We start from the raw sequence: 14,874 nt of genomic DNA, 5'->3' as shown, positions 1-14,874 counted from the left end.
CAAACTGTAATGATTCTATTGTTGTATTTTCACACTTGTGCTGAATGTGCATCTGAATGAATTCTCCATCTTGAGCCAGACATAGCACTGCAGGTAATCCTTAATATCAGCAAAACTGTACTTCAACAGCAGCTTAAGAACAATGGAACGAACAACAGGATTTCGATCAACTGCTACACTAAATGGTGAAAGATTACTGGTAAAGTACTGATCTTTCTGTGAGTCATTGGATTACCCCAAATTTTGAATAACTAGTAGAGACAGCAGATCACCAACCATTTCTTTTGTTGGTGGCAAGTCATCTTTGAAACAGACCATGGAAACTCCCTATGCTCAGAGGTCAACTTTTCATGACTTTTATATGGAAATCTATATTAAAACAAACAAGTTTACTGACAGATGTTACTCAGAGGGACAGAGAAGAACCCCCAAAAGACTTGAATTATAATAATAATTATTATTATTGCATTACTTTGTTATAATTTCATATTATTAAGTTACTAATTAAACAGTGGATGGGTGTTTGTATATTAAGGGTACACATACAGCACTTAGCATAAAAAATAAAGCTCATACATTTTTTAAATGAAAGGGGAGGAGTGAACCATATAGCCTACTGTATAATATGGGACTATTTTATGTCGTAGTAACACATTATTGAGCATCTGCTATTGGGTGTGTATTGATCTGTATATATGTGCTCAGTTTGGGTTCCATAAGTAAAAAGCCCTGTTAAATTAGCTCCAGTTTCTAGCGTTTTTATTAATGATATTGTTGTGTAAACGGCCACATACAGAACAACACCATTCTCTGTAAACTCTAGAGACTGTTATACGTGAAAATCCCAGGAGATCAGCACTTTTTGACATGCTCAAACCACCCTGTTGGCACCAACACTCATCCATGGTTAAAATTGCTTGGATCACATTTTTCCACTATTCTGGTGTTCGGTCTGAACAACAACTGAACCTATTGACCATGTCTGCATGTTTTTATGCATCGAGTTGCTGCCATGTGATAGGCTGATTAGATATTTGCATTAACGAGCAGGTACAGGTGTACCTAATAAAGTGGCCACAGAGTGCATATAGATGCTTCAGTGACAGAGCTTCCAGAGAAGCTGCTAACACCAATCATCAACCAACTCCTACCCCAGCTGGGTTTATGGGAAAAAATAATCCTCTAGTCCAGGGCAACATTATAATTTAAACAGGTTATATCGTAATTATCAGATTGTTATTTGGGAAACAAGGTTTACATCTGGGATTACACTTGATTTTGGCAGAATCTGAGCTTTGGAGGGGACCATTCAAATATTAGTGAATATGTTATTTTGCCCATCGGCAGCGATGCTTGGTAAAAAAATCAGAGAACTGTGCAGCCCTACCCAGCCACTATACAGGTCTTGAGACTCATCTGTGCTTGATAGATTGAATTCTGCAGTTCCCTCCAATGTTTGATTCTTGCAGAACTTTAGGTAACTTCTACTTCCCAATGGTTCACTGGAAAATATATGTTGAGGGAAAAGCAACCTGCAGAGCTGGATGGAAACATCAAAGAGTGTTTGTATTCTGTCACGCTTAGTGAAGGAAATGGTCTTCCCATCTGATCATTCCAGGAGAAAGTAACGAGAAAATTGCATGAGAAACATCTGCACTGAAATCCCTTCTAAAGTGTCACAGATGTGATTCATGTACAATTTAAAAAAGAATCAAAGTAATATCTTTAGATGAAACTGTTCTGTGGAAGAAAACATGTTGTTTGTTATAGCACTCGTGAAAAGAGGTAAAAAAATAAAGCTGGAAAACTACAATCTACATTGCACAATACTTTTCTGTCGACAGTTTTCAAACCTACTGTGGGAAATATACTTCGGGCAACAATTGGCGTTCTCAGTGTAAAAGGAACAACAGATTACCATTTTGCTTTGGGAGCTGCCACCATCCATTCCAGTGGCCGCACCGTTTTCGACAAGTGTAGAAAAGGTGCTAAGATATATCATACATGCATAGAACAAAAGCTTGACTACAACACAATTATCATAAAACCATTTACTTCCATTTCACAAACAATATGTCTTATTAGTTGATTTCTTGTTCTAGTACAGGCAACCATTATATTGAATACATCAGAGATTGTGTTTTCAAGATTAAAGCCACAAAGGCATACAGCATAGAAAGAGAACCTTCAGCCCATTTAGTCCATGCTGGCCAAGCAAGTTGAAGCTAATCTAATCCCATCTTCACTGATAGGACATCGACAGGTTGCAAAACTGGGCTGAGAAGTGGAGGGATGGGTTAGTAAATCTGCTGATGACACAAAGGTTGGAGGTGTTGTGGATAATGTGGAGGACTGTCCAAGGTTACAGTGGGACATTGATAGGATGCAAAACTGGGCTGAGAAGTGGAAGATGGAGTTCAACACAGATAAGTGTGAAGTGGTTAATTTTGGTAGGTCAAATATGATGGTAGAATATAGTATTCATGGTAAGACTCTTGGCAGTGTGGAGGATCAGAGGGATCTTGGGGTTCGAGTCCATAGGGCGCTCAAAGAAGCTGTGCAGGTTGACTCTGTGGTTAAGAAGACATACGGTGCATTGGCCTTCATTAACAGTAGGATTTAGTTTAGCAGCCGAGAGGTAATGTTGCAGCTATATAGGACCCTGGTCAGACCCCACTTGCAGTACTGTGCTCAGTTCTGGTCGCCTCACTACAGGAAGGATGTGGAAACTATAAAAAGAGTGCAGAGATTTACAAGGATGTTGCCTGGATTGGAGAGCATGCCCTATGAGAATAGGTTGAGTGAACTCTGCCTTTTCTCCTTGAAGTGATGAAGGATGAGAGGTGACCTGATAGAGGTGTATAAGATGATGAGAGGAACTGATTGTGTGGATAGTCAGAGGCTTTTCCCCAGGGCTGAAATGGCTGCCATGAGAGGGCACAGTTTGAAGGTGCTTGTAAGTAGGTACAGAGGAGAGATCAGGGGTACGTTTTTTTACGCAGAGAGTGGTGAGAGCGTGGAATGGGCTGCCAGTCATGGTGGTGGAGATGTGGATACAATAGGGTCTTTTAAGAGGCTTCAGAATAGGTAAATGGAGATCAGAAAAATAGAGGGCTATGGGTAATCCTAGGTAACTTCTAAAGTAAGTACATGTTCAGCATAGCATCGTGGGCCGAAGGGCCTGTACTGTGCTGCAGCTTTTCCATGTTTCTATGCTGGAAATCCAGAACAACACACACAAAATGCTGGAGGTACTCAGCAGGTCAAGCAGCATCTAGGGAAATGAATAAATAGTCAACATTTCAGACCAAGACCCCTTCAGGACTGGAAAGGAAGGGGGAAGATACCAGAATAAAAAGTGGGGGGAGGGGAAGGAGAACAAGATTGGTGAAGCCAGGTGGGTGGGAAAGGTAAAGGGCTAGAGAGGAGAGTGGACCATGGGAGAAGTGTGCAGCTGCCACTTTATTGCATCTGTGAAGCCACTGAGAATGAATTTTCCCACCGTCACAATTCCTGTCACACATCAACAAGTCACAACAGGCTCTGAACAGTAGGACAGTCTGTAACTGACATCCAACACGTCCTCGGTCCTTCACTAAACTTGGCTCAAAGGGATATGCTAAGATATATATTGCCTGCTTTGCAAAGCAGTCAACATGCTGTGACACTCCGCAAAGACCAAACTATGTATGGAAAGCCCTCGGGCAACCAGTTTGTACATTTATATCACTAAATATCAAGCATTTAGTTTCTGAAGTTCTACAAGCCATTTTTCTTGGCCCTTGACTTGAATCTGTTAGAAAACTGGCAAAAGATTTTGTTGACAGATGAGCAAAAAATACAGATATTGCAACTGAAAAATTCTTTCATTCTCCTGAAACTTTCTCTCTCAATAGTTGCTGCCTGACCTGCACATTCACTATGCAGCATCTCAGGGCAAAAAAAAGGGCTGTTTTCACCAAACGGTGGGAATTTCACCACTTATCTAAAGTATGTTTGATTCCAAGATTGAATCAAACCTGCAGATACAATGGTCTTTCTGGTTTTCAGTCCCCCAGTTGTCTCCATTTTCACTCTGACTGCAAAGTACAAATAGCAATGAATTTAGCCCATGGGTTATTTTGGGAAATTCATTACTCAAAATGGACATTAACAGTAGCTCATTTCCAATTTATGTTTTAACTTTCTAAAGTCAATTCCAGTCCCAGCTAGTGATCCCAAATGAATTTAAATATGGCCTGGTCTTCATATATCCCCTCAAACCATATCTGCTCCAACTAAAAAAAAATTTACTTATATACCTGGCCAATATTTGACCTTGATGGATTACCTTAGAGCCTAATTCTCAGAAAGTAACCAATTGCACTCGAACTTTTCATAGACTTAAAGCTGACAGGGAAAAAACGGACAGAGTTGGAAGTGTAGGAGTGGACATTAGACATTTAACAGTTAATGCATTCCTCACATAAACTGCCAACACGCATCCCATAAATGAGCAATAAAGCCAGGCCTATCACTAACCAATTAAACCTTTCTGGTTCTGGCCAGTAGCTGACAGAAAGCTTCCCCACTGTTTCTCAGTGTTCATTTTACAAGATATTAAAATGCAATGAGCTCCTTTGTACAAAATAGCTAATAGTAATGGGGAAAGGGCTTTACATTTCCAGCAAATTCAATCAACATAGTTCAATATTTATATAGATTGGAACCAATGCCCAAGAAGTACACTATGTCTGAGAAAAAGATATTAAAACATACTTCTTATCAGCAGGTATATTCTGAAAAGGGGAGTATGCATGGCACAGTGTTTCCATTTTCTGCAGATTGCCCAGGGACTTCCAATCCCATGAGCCAAAATGTGAAACTCAATCCATAAGTCTACACAGCCAGAAGGTCAGTTTGGGAGGTAATGGTCAATAAGGCAAGTGTTGCATAGAAAGGTACAACTTAGTGTCACTCTTCATATAAAGCTGCACCACAGATGGACAAGACCATTAGGAAGGCAAGTTATGTGTTTTTTCTGAAGGGATAGAATGGACAAATGTTTATTCTAAATGAAAATGAGAAGGTTTTATTGATCTTCTCAGGGAAGCTTGGTTAGTCACAACTTGGGGGCGTAGCATACAGTTCAGGTTACCATAGCCTACCACAGGTAAACAGGAGCAACGGTCTGCTGGAGGAACGTAGCAGGTCAAGATTCATCTGTTGGTGTGGGGGTGGGGCATGGTGAGGAAAAAGGAATTGTTTATTGTTTGTGCATAGTTTTACATTGACTCTATTGTATTTTTTGTTCTAGTGTGAACGCCCGCAAGAAAAGGAAGCTCGAGGTAGTATATGCTAACATAGAATTACGTTTACGTATAATAAGTTTATTTTGAACTTTGAATTGCCGATGTTTGAAACCCTGCATCAAGACTGAGAGTGGAATATATACTGGCCACCTCATGTCTCCATTCTCTATCCTGATGCAAGATTTTGACTTGAAACATAAATAATTCCTTTCCTCACACAGGGGATTTTGCTCCAACTTGCTGAGTTCCTGCAGCAGACAGCTTGTTGCTCCAGATTCCAACATTCCTGGTCTCTTGTGTCTCCAGAAAATAGACACACTAAAAAAGTGCAGAGATTTACAAAGATGCTATCAAAGATGTAAGGGAACACCAATTTGAGGGAGCCTGAGGAAAAGGATCAAGAATTAATTTCTGACTGGATTGCACTTTCAATAAAGTTTTAGTGATTTTATAAACATTGTTTGTTTAGATAATTAATTTGTAAAAACACTTGAGTTTCATATGTCATGATGCAACCAAGTCATTCGTATGCAACTCACTAAAGTAAATCCGAAGTACACACGTTTACCTCCCATCTCCTTGTTTTGTTTTCAATTAATTTTAATGTTTTGGAGTTACAAAACATAACAGTGGTGGCAACAAAGTTTGAAATGAACCTGAAATGACTAGCTACACGTTGCAGTGCAGCAAGATGTTCGAGTTTTTTAAAGAGCGCAGTGAGAAACGGTCAAGTTACAAAAAATCACAGCACATTTTTTACCTTTAGAGCAGCTTGTGTTTTCACAAAAGGAAAGATGATCGAATTTTTTAAAACGGTAGAAAATGGAAGGATTCACGGGTTCATATATAGTGAGTACTGGGTCATAACACTGGAAAACAAAGATTCTGCTTCCTGAGTACTTTTAGATGTATATTATGGATTTTGGGCTGCTGATCATGAAGATTCCCTATCACACACTGGGCTCAAAAATTTCCGTCTTTCACAGCTATCAAGAAGATTTGATGCAATTCTTTGGTCAGGTTGATAATTTTTGTTTGTGCACTAACATTAATGGGTTTTTTTACTGCTTTGGGTTGCCGGAATGACCCACAACAATGCTGTCTTTTTATTGATTCTTCAGTGTTAAACCTGAAAACTGTGCTATTACAGAACAACAATATTCATTTCCAACACCAATCAGCAATATCCACTCTTCAATACTGATCAGCAATGTCCACTCTTCAATACTGATCAGCAATGTCCACTCTTCAATACTGATCAGTTATTCAGTACACATGAAAGAAAACTACTGAAATTTGGATGACCTGTTGAAATACATGCAGTAGAGCAACTACAGCTGGAACATCTGTGGTGATCTGAAAGTAGTTATGCTGCTACTCGGAATGCAGCAAGCACTGTTGTTTCATCTGTAAATGGGACAACTGTGCTAAAGAATCTCAGTACATTAAAAAGGGATTTGTCACTCCGTAAGATTTGGTTCCAGGGCAGAAAACTGTGGCACACAAGCCACTTGCGGACCCAGATGAGATATTTTTGCCTCCTCTTCATATAAAATTGGGGCTTATGAAAACTTTTGTGAAAGCGATGAACAAAGAAGGTGAATGATTTCAATATTTGAGATAAATGCTTCCCAGAACAACTGGGATGCCAAGATTAAGGAAGGCATTTTTTGGTCTGTAAATCAAATAGGTCACCAATGACAGGCAATTCAAAGAACTTCAAGTGCAATTGGAGAAAATCACATGGAAGATATTCAAGGATGTTGTTGAAAATTTCTTTGGCAACTACAGAGCACCAAACTACAGGCAGCTGATTGACAACATGCTTCAAGTACAATGTGTCACTAAAGATTCATTTTCTGCATTCCCATTTAGACTTCTTCCCTGCAAATCTTGGCGCTGTCAATGACGAGCATGGTGAAAGGGTTCACCAGGACATTTTGCTCATGGAGAAATGATATCAGGGCATCTGTAACCCATCAATACTGGCTGATTATTGTTGGATGATTAAGCGAGGAAGCCTCAGGCAGTGAATACAAGTGAAAATCATCAACTAAACGTTTTTAGCTCGGTCGAACTATTGCAAGGTGTCAGCACAATTATATGATTAAACACATTACATTCAATAAGACAAACACCAGGAAATCTGCAGATGCTGGAAATTCAAGCAATACACACAAAATGCTGGTGGAACACAGCAGGCCAGGCAGCATCTATAGGGAGAAGCACTGTCAACGTTTCGGGCTGAGATTCTCGGCCCAAAACGTCAACAGCGCTTCTCCCTATAGATGCTGCCTGGCCTGCTGTGTTCCACCAGCATTTTGGACATTCAATAAGAATTAATTTTCTAGTTTCTCCAAATTCCTCTCTATACAAGGAGTCTGAAATTATATTTGTGTTCAGCTTGAAGTGGTCTATCGTAAACAAAAAAAATTCTGAGGAAGCAACACTTCCGAAAAAAATTGTTGTCTAGTTTCATCACAAGTTTAAAAAAAGAGTAGAAATGGCTGGCTACATCGGAAAGGTAGACATGTTACATTGCACAATGGATAACTGGCTCATGTATACTGAGCAAATTGAGCAGTATTTTGAAGAAAGTGGAATAGTCAATAAGATGCGAGTGCCAGTTTTGCTGAGTTATTGGGTGGAAATGCATACAGTTTGCTTAAAGAGGTTTGACTGTTCTAACCAATCCAGCCAAAATTATCTTTACCTTTATCTTTATCATATATCTTTATAACTTTATCTTGAGAGTAATGCAAGAACATTTAAAACTGAAACCATTGTTAATTGTAGAATGCTTTAGGTTTTACAAGTGAAATCAAAAAGACGGAGAATCCATTTCAACTTTCATGACTGAATTTAAGAAGTTGTCTGAGCATTATCAGTTTGGTGATGGACTTGATGCACTGAGAGGTTGCTTAGTTTGTGGAATCTTACAAGAAAGCATTCAAACTCACTCCTAACTGAAGCACAGCTCACATTTAAAAGTGTATTTGAAATAGCTCTTTCAATTCAAACAGCGGAGAGAGACACAAATGAGTTGCAGTCAGGAACAAAAGTGAGTGTGAACAAAATTGCAACATCATTGCAGAAAATGCAATAAAGTAGGACACATACAAAGAACATGTCAGGTAGACAAAAATAAATGAATTGCACAGGGAAGAGAAAAAGATAAGTCAAGTTGTAGTTTCAAAAAGAACACTAATTTGCATGTTGTTGATAAAATATCTGATAATGATGAGAGTGACACAGGACTGAGTAACTTCGAGATTACAATGTAAAAACTAACAAGAAACAAGCAATATGGCTTGCATCTGAGGTGAATGGAAAATTAATTAAAATTGAATTGGACACGGGTTCAGTTGCATTAGCCATTCCACAAAATGAGTCTGAACGGCATTTCAAAGATGCTATTCTGGAGTCTGCAGATATTTAGCAAAGAAATTGTACTAGAAAAAACGTAACTGCTGTGGGAATTACATTTTTAACAATGAAATACACCAATCAATTAGCCAGATTGGGTTTGTACGTGGCAAATATAGGAGGGCCAGAATTGTGGGGACATGATTGCCTGAGACAACTACAACTTGATTGGAGATCTATCCACCGTTTGCATGCCACATGCCATGTAATAACATCATCTGAAAGCAAACTGGATGATGCCACTGTGGCGTTCAGTGATGGTATTGGAAAATTCAAACATATTAAGGGTAAAAAATGTTAAATGAAAATACCACACTCAAGTTTAACAAAGACTATCTGCTTCCCTAGACCATCAGCGATAAAGTAGCCAGTGAGCTAGGTCACATAGAAACTGAAGAAGCTACTTCCATGTTTGAGTGGAAGCCATGGTTAATGCCAGTTGTCTCAGTAGCCAAAAAGAATGGGTGTGTCAGCATCGGTGGTAATTTTAAGGTCACCATCATCCCAGTACTGAAAGTAGATCAATACCCTCAGCCCAGGATACAGGATATCTTTTCAAATCTTTCTGGAGGAAAACACTTCAGCAGAGTGGACTTAGCTTAGGCCTACCTACAGATGGAGATTGAAGAAGAGTCCAAAGTGTTTCTCACCATAAACACTTTATCACTATAATAGGCTTATTTTTGTGTAGCATCTGCTCCTGCACTCTGGCAGAAAGCTATGGACCGGGTGCTGCAAGGCTGCCCAGGCACTCAGTGATACCTGGATGACATCATTGTTACCGATAAGGACAACAAGGAACATCTCCAAAATCTCAAGATTGTGTTAAAAAGAGAAGATTATGGGCTCAGAGTACAAATACACCAATTGTGAATTCTTTAAACCAAGCATTACTGAATGTTGTAACATTATTGATGGACAAGCGTTACACAAGTGTGCTGAGAAAAGCAGTGATGGATGCCCCAAGGCCAAAGGATGTGTCACCATTGTGGCCTTTTTAGGATCTGTCAATTACTATAACAGGTTCCTGTCAAACCTGCTTCTGTGCTCCACCCCTTGAGCTCATTACTACAGATCAGAAAGAAATGGCAATGGACAAAGCAGAGTGAGGTGGCTTTCTAAAAAGTAAAGGAAATGGTGACACCAGACACTATAACATTCACAGATTATGATCTATGAGTTTGTAAATCTGGTGGGAGCAAAAGATGTTGGGAATGGTGAGAGTGGAGTGCCGCGGGAGGGGTGTAGGACAGGTGACAGAGAGGAGAGCCAGGAGTTTGGGTGGCACAGGTAGAGTCACACCCAGCCCTGAGACATCAAGCAAAGTCATTTGATTCCAGACAACTGGTTTATTACAAAATGTCTCTCTGGTGCTTCCTGCTCCCTCTCCTCTCCCTTATCCTTTTCCCAACTGTGATTCCCCTCTCCTTGCCCCTTCCCACTCTCACTCCACAATAGAGACCGATATCAGAATCAGGTTTATCATCATTCATATATGTCATGAAATGTGTTTCTTTTTTAGCAGTGCAATAAATAAAATTACTATTGCAGAAATATTAAATGCACAACTTAGAAAATAGTAAAATCTTAGGAACTATATATATATATATATTTGTCTGTGTGTCTCTAAGACTTTTGCACAGACCTGTTTATTATATGTATATAGTTGAGATGCATTCTCTATTGAGTAGGAGTTTATCGCTACACAGGGAGGAGCATTGTGTATTTAATATTTCAGTAATATTACAAAGATATTAGTTGATTAAACATTTTTGTTCATTTAAATATTTCCTTATGGGTTATATGTAAAAATACGTGAATTCCATACATCACAGTGATACCTCATCATAGGTGGGCATCTCGCTTAAAGTAAAAATCAAGTACACACATTTGTCTCATGGCTCCTTGTTTTGTTTTCAATCAGTTTTAATGTTTCGGAATTACAAAACTTAACAGACTGAATGGCATGTTCCTTTGCCATATATCCAACTGAATCCTGTCTAAATTTTCATTCAAGTCAGGAGTCTAGAGGACAGGGAAGTTGCAAATGTCACTCTACTCTTTAAGAAGGGAAGGAGGGAAAATACAGGAAATTTCAGCCAGTGAGCCTGACTTGGTAAGATTTCAGAGTTCATTTTTAGCGCTTAATTGAAGTAAGGGGAAAGATGAGGCTATCAGGCAGAACTTGGAGGCATAAGTTGGAAACAGATGTTCTCAGGGAAATGTACGGAAGAAATGTGGCAAATGTTCAGGAGATATTTGCGTGGAGTTCTGCATTGGTACGTTCCAATGAGACAGGAAAAGGGTAGTAGGGTACAGGAACTGTGGTGTACAAAGGCTGTTGTAAATCTAATCAAGAAAGAAGAGCTTATGAAAGAATCAAAAAACTAGGTAATGATAGAGATCTAGAAGATGATAAGGCCAGCAGGAAGGAACTTAAGAATGAAATTAATAGAGCCAGAGGAGCCATGAGAAGGCCTTGGTGGACAAGAATAAGGAAAACACCAAGGCATTCTACAAGTATGTGAAGAGCAAGAGGATAAGATGTAAGAGAATAGGACCAATTAAGTGTGACAGTTTAAAAGTGTGTATGGAACCGGAGGAGATAGCAGAGGTAATTAATGAGTACGTTGCTTCAGTATTCACTATGGAAAAGGATCTTGGCAATTGTAGGTTTGACTTGCAGCGGACTGAAAAGCTTGAGCATGTAGATATTAAGAGAGAGGCTGGGCTGGAGCTTTTGGAAAACATCAAGTTGGGTAAGTCACCGGGAGCAATTGAGATGTATCCCAGGCTACTGTGGGAGGTGAGGGAGGAGATTGCTAAGCCTCTGGTGATGAACATTGCATCATCAATAGTGACGGGAAAGGTTCTGGAGGATTGGAGGGTTGTGGATGTTGTTCCCTTATTCAAGAAAGGGAGTAGAGATAGCCCAGGAAATTATAGACCAGTGAGTCTTACTTCAGTGGTTGGTATATTGATGGATAAGATCTTGAGAGGCAGGATTTATGTACATTTGGAGAGGCATAATATGATTAGCAATACTCAGTATGGCTTTGTCAAAGACAGGTTGTGCCTTACCAGCCTGAATGAAGTTTTTCAGGATGTGACTAAACACATTGGTGAAGGAAGAGCAGTGGATGTAGTGTATGTGGATTTTGGCAAGGCATTTGACAAGGTACCCAATCCAAGGCTTATTCAAAAAGTAAGGAGGCATGGGATCCAAGGGGAAATCACTTTGTGGATCCAGACCTGGCTTGCCCACAGAAGGCAAAGAGTGGTTGTAGACGAGTCATATTCTGCATGGAAGTCAGTCACCAGTAGTGTGCCTCAGGGATCTGTTCTGGGACCTCTACTCTTCATGATTTTTATAAATGACCTGGATGGATTGATAAATTTGCTGATGACACAAAGGTTGGAGGTGTTGTGGATAGTGTGGAGGGCTGTCAGAGGTTACACTGGGACATTCATAGGATGCAAAACTGGGCTGAGAAGTGGCAGATGGTGTTCAACCAGGATAGGTGTGAGGTGGTTCATTTTGGTAGGTGAAATATGATGACAGAATATAGTATTAATGGTAAAACTCTTGTCGTGTGAAGGATCAGAGGGATCTTGGGGTCCAAGTCCACAGGACACTCAAAGCTGCTGTGCAGGTTGACTCTGTGGTTAAGAAAGCATACGGTTTCTTAACCAATAGCCTTTATTAATTGTGGGATTGAGTTTAGGAGCCGAGATGTAATGTTGCAGCTATATAGGACCCTGGTCAGACCCCACTTAGAGTACTGTGCTCTGGTCACCTCACTATAGATAGGATGTGGAAATGCTAGAAAAGGTGCAGAGGAGATTTACAAGGATGTTGCCTGGATTGGGGGCATGCCTTATGAGAACAGGTTGAGTGAACTTGGCCTTTTCTCCTTGGAGCAACGGAGGATGATAGATGACTCGATATAGGTGTATAAGATGGTGAGAGGCATTGATCGTGTGGATAGACAAGGTCTTTTTCCCAGGGCTGAAATGGCTAACACAAGAGGGCATAGCTTTAAGGTGCTTGGAAGTAAGTACAGAGTAGGAAGTACCATGGAAGTAGGCCCATGGTCCTCCTTCTCTGCCACCTGTCCCACATCCCTCCTGCGGCACTCCATCCTCACCATTCCCAACATCCTTTGCTCCCACCAGATTTACAAACTCGCTCTCCACTCCACTCCACATTGACAGATACAGTATTGTGTAAAAGTCTTAGGCACTCTAATTATATATATGACAAAGGCTTTTGCACAGTACTAAGTGGTCAGATCCCACTTGGAGTACAGTGTTCAGTCTGGTCACCTCACTACAGGAAGGATGTGAAGACTATAGAGAAACTGCAGAGGAGATTTACAAGGATGTTGCCTGGCTTGGAGGGTGTACCTTATGAGAATAGGTTGAACATATTTGGCCTTTTTTCCTTGGAGCAATGGAGGATGAGGGGTGACCTGATAGAGGTATATAAGATGACGTGGGGCATTGGTCGAGTGGATAGTCAGAAGCTTTTTCCCAGGGCTGAAATGGCTAGCATGAGAGGGCACAGTTTTAAGGTGCTTGGAAGAAGGTACAGAGGAGATATCAGGGGTAAGTTTTTTACGCAGAGAGTGGTGTGTGGAATGGGCTGCCAGCAATGGTGGTGGAGGAGGATGCAATAGGGTCTTTTAAGAGACTCCTGGATAGGCACATGGAGCTCAGAAAAATAGAGGGCTATGGATCACCCTCAGTAATTTCTAAGGTAAGGCCATGTTCGCCACAGCTTTGTGGGCTGAAGGGCCTGTATTGTGCTGTAGGTTTTCTATGTTTCTATGAGACTTAAAGGTATGTGAAAGCACATCATACTATAGGCCAAAGTCAGCATGGTTTCCTTACAGCAGGGGCTCCCAACCTGGCCTCCACAGTTCCCTCAGCTAATGGTAGGAGTCCATAGCATTAAAAAAGTTGGGAGATGCCTTAAAAGGAGCTGTTGCCTGAGAAATTTGTTGGAATTCCTAGAGGAAATAACAAGCTGGAAAAGCCAACGAGAGTCAGTGATGTTGTTTCCTTGGATTTTCAGAAGGCCTTTGACAAGACGCCACAGACAAAGTTGCTGAATGATATAGGAACCCTGGTATCATAGGAAAGGTACGAGCAAAGATAGAAGATTGGTTGTCCTGAAAATTCGGAATGAAGAGGTCCTTTTCCGGTTGGCTTTTAGTTACTAGTGGTGTCCCCAGGGATTCGTGTTCAGGACTGCTTCTGTTCACGTAAAATGTAAATGCTCTGGATGACAGAATTGATGACTTTGTGGCCAAGATCATGGTAGCTACAAAGATAGGTGGAAGGGCAGGAAGAGATGAGGAATCAGAGAGTCGGCAGATGGTCTTGGACAGATTAGGAGGATGGGCAAAAAAGTGGCAGATGGAATCCAGCAGTGGGAAATGTATGGTCATTCACTTTGCCTGAAGGAATAAATGTGAAGACTACTTTCTAAATGGGAGAGAATGCCGAAACTGCAGATGCAAAGAGACTTGCAGCTCCAAGGCTAGAATTCTCTAATGGTTAACTAGCCAGTTGAGTTGGTAATAAGGAATGTAAATACATTCATTTTGAGGACCAAAAATGTAAAACCAAGATTGTAATGCTAAGGTATTGGTCAGAAAACATGTGGAATATTGGACGGCATAATAGTGATGTGGTTAGCACAACGCTTTACAGTACCAGCAACCCGGGTTCAATTCCCATCACACAGACGTGCAGTGGTTAGCACAACATTTTACAGTACCTGTGACCCAGGTTCAATTCCCATCGCACGGTAGTGTAGTGGTTAGTACAACGCTTTACAGTACCAGCGACCCGGGTTCAATTCCCATCACACAGACGTGCAGTGGTTAGCACAACATTTTACAGTAACTGTGACCCAGGTTCAATTCCCATCGCATGGTAGTGTAGTGGTTAGTACAACGCTTTACAGTACCAGCGACCCGGGTTCAATTCCCATCACACAGATGTGCAGTGGTTAGCACAACATTTTACAGTACCAGCGACCCGGGTTCAATTCCCATCACACAGATGTGCAGTGGTTAGCACAACATTTTACAGTACCTGTGACCCGGGTTCAATTCCCATCACATAGTTGTGTAGTGATAAGCACAAA

General features: G+C 40.6%; 1 protein-coding gene across 3 annotated transcripts in view; it reads right to left on the bottom strand.

Moving 5' to 3' along the window:
• The window catches only part of LOC140734571 (monocarboxylate transporter 2-like), a 232,884-nt gene that overhangs the window by 135,544 nt on the left and 82,466 nt on the right, over window positions 1-14,874 (bottom strand). The window lies entirely within an intron of this gene.

The sequence above is a fragment of the Hemitrygon akajei genome, chromosome 10 (assembly GCF_048418815.1).
Source record: "Hemitrygon akajei chromosome 10, sHemAka1.3, whole genome shotgun sequence".
In the NCBI taxonomy this organism is placed as follows: domain Eukaryota; kingdom Metazoa; phylum Chordata; class Chondrichthyes; order Myliobatiformes; family Dasyatidae; genus Hemitrygon; species Hemitrygon akajei.
The sequence above is the reverse complement of the archived record's forward strand: the minus strand, read 5'-3'. Positions and strand labels throughout refer to the sequence as shown.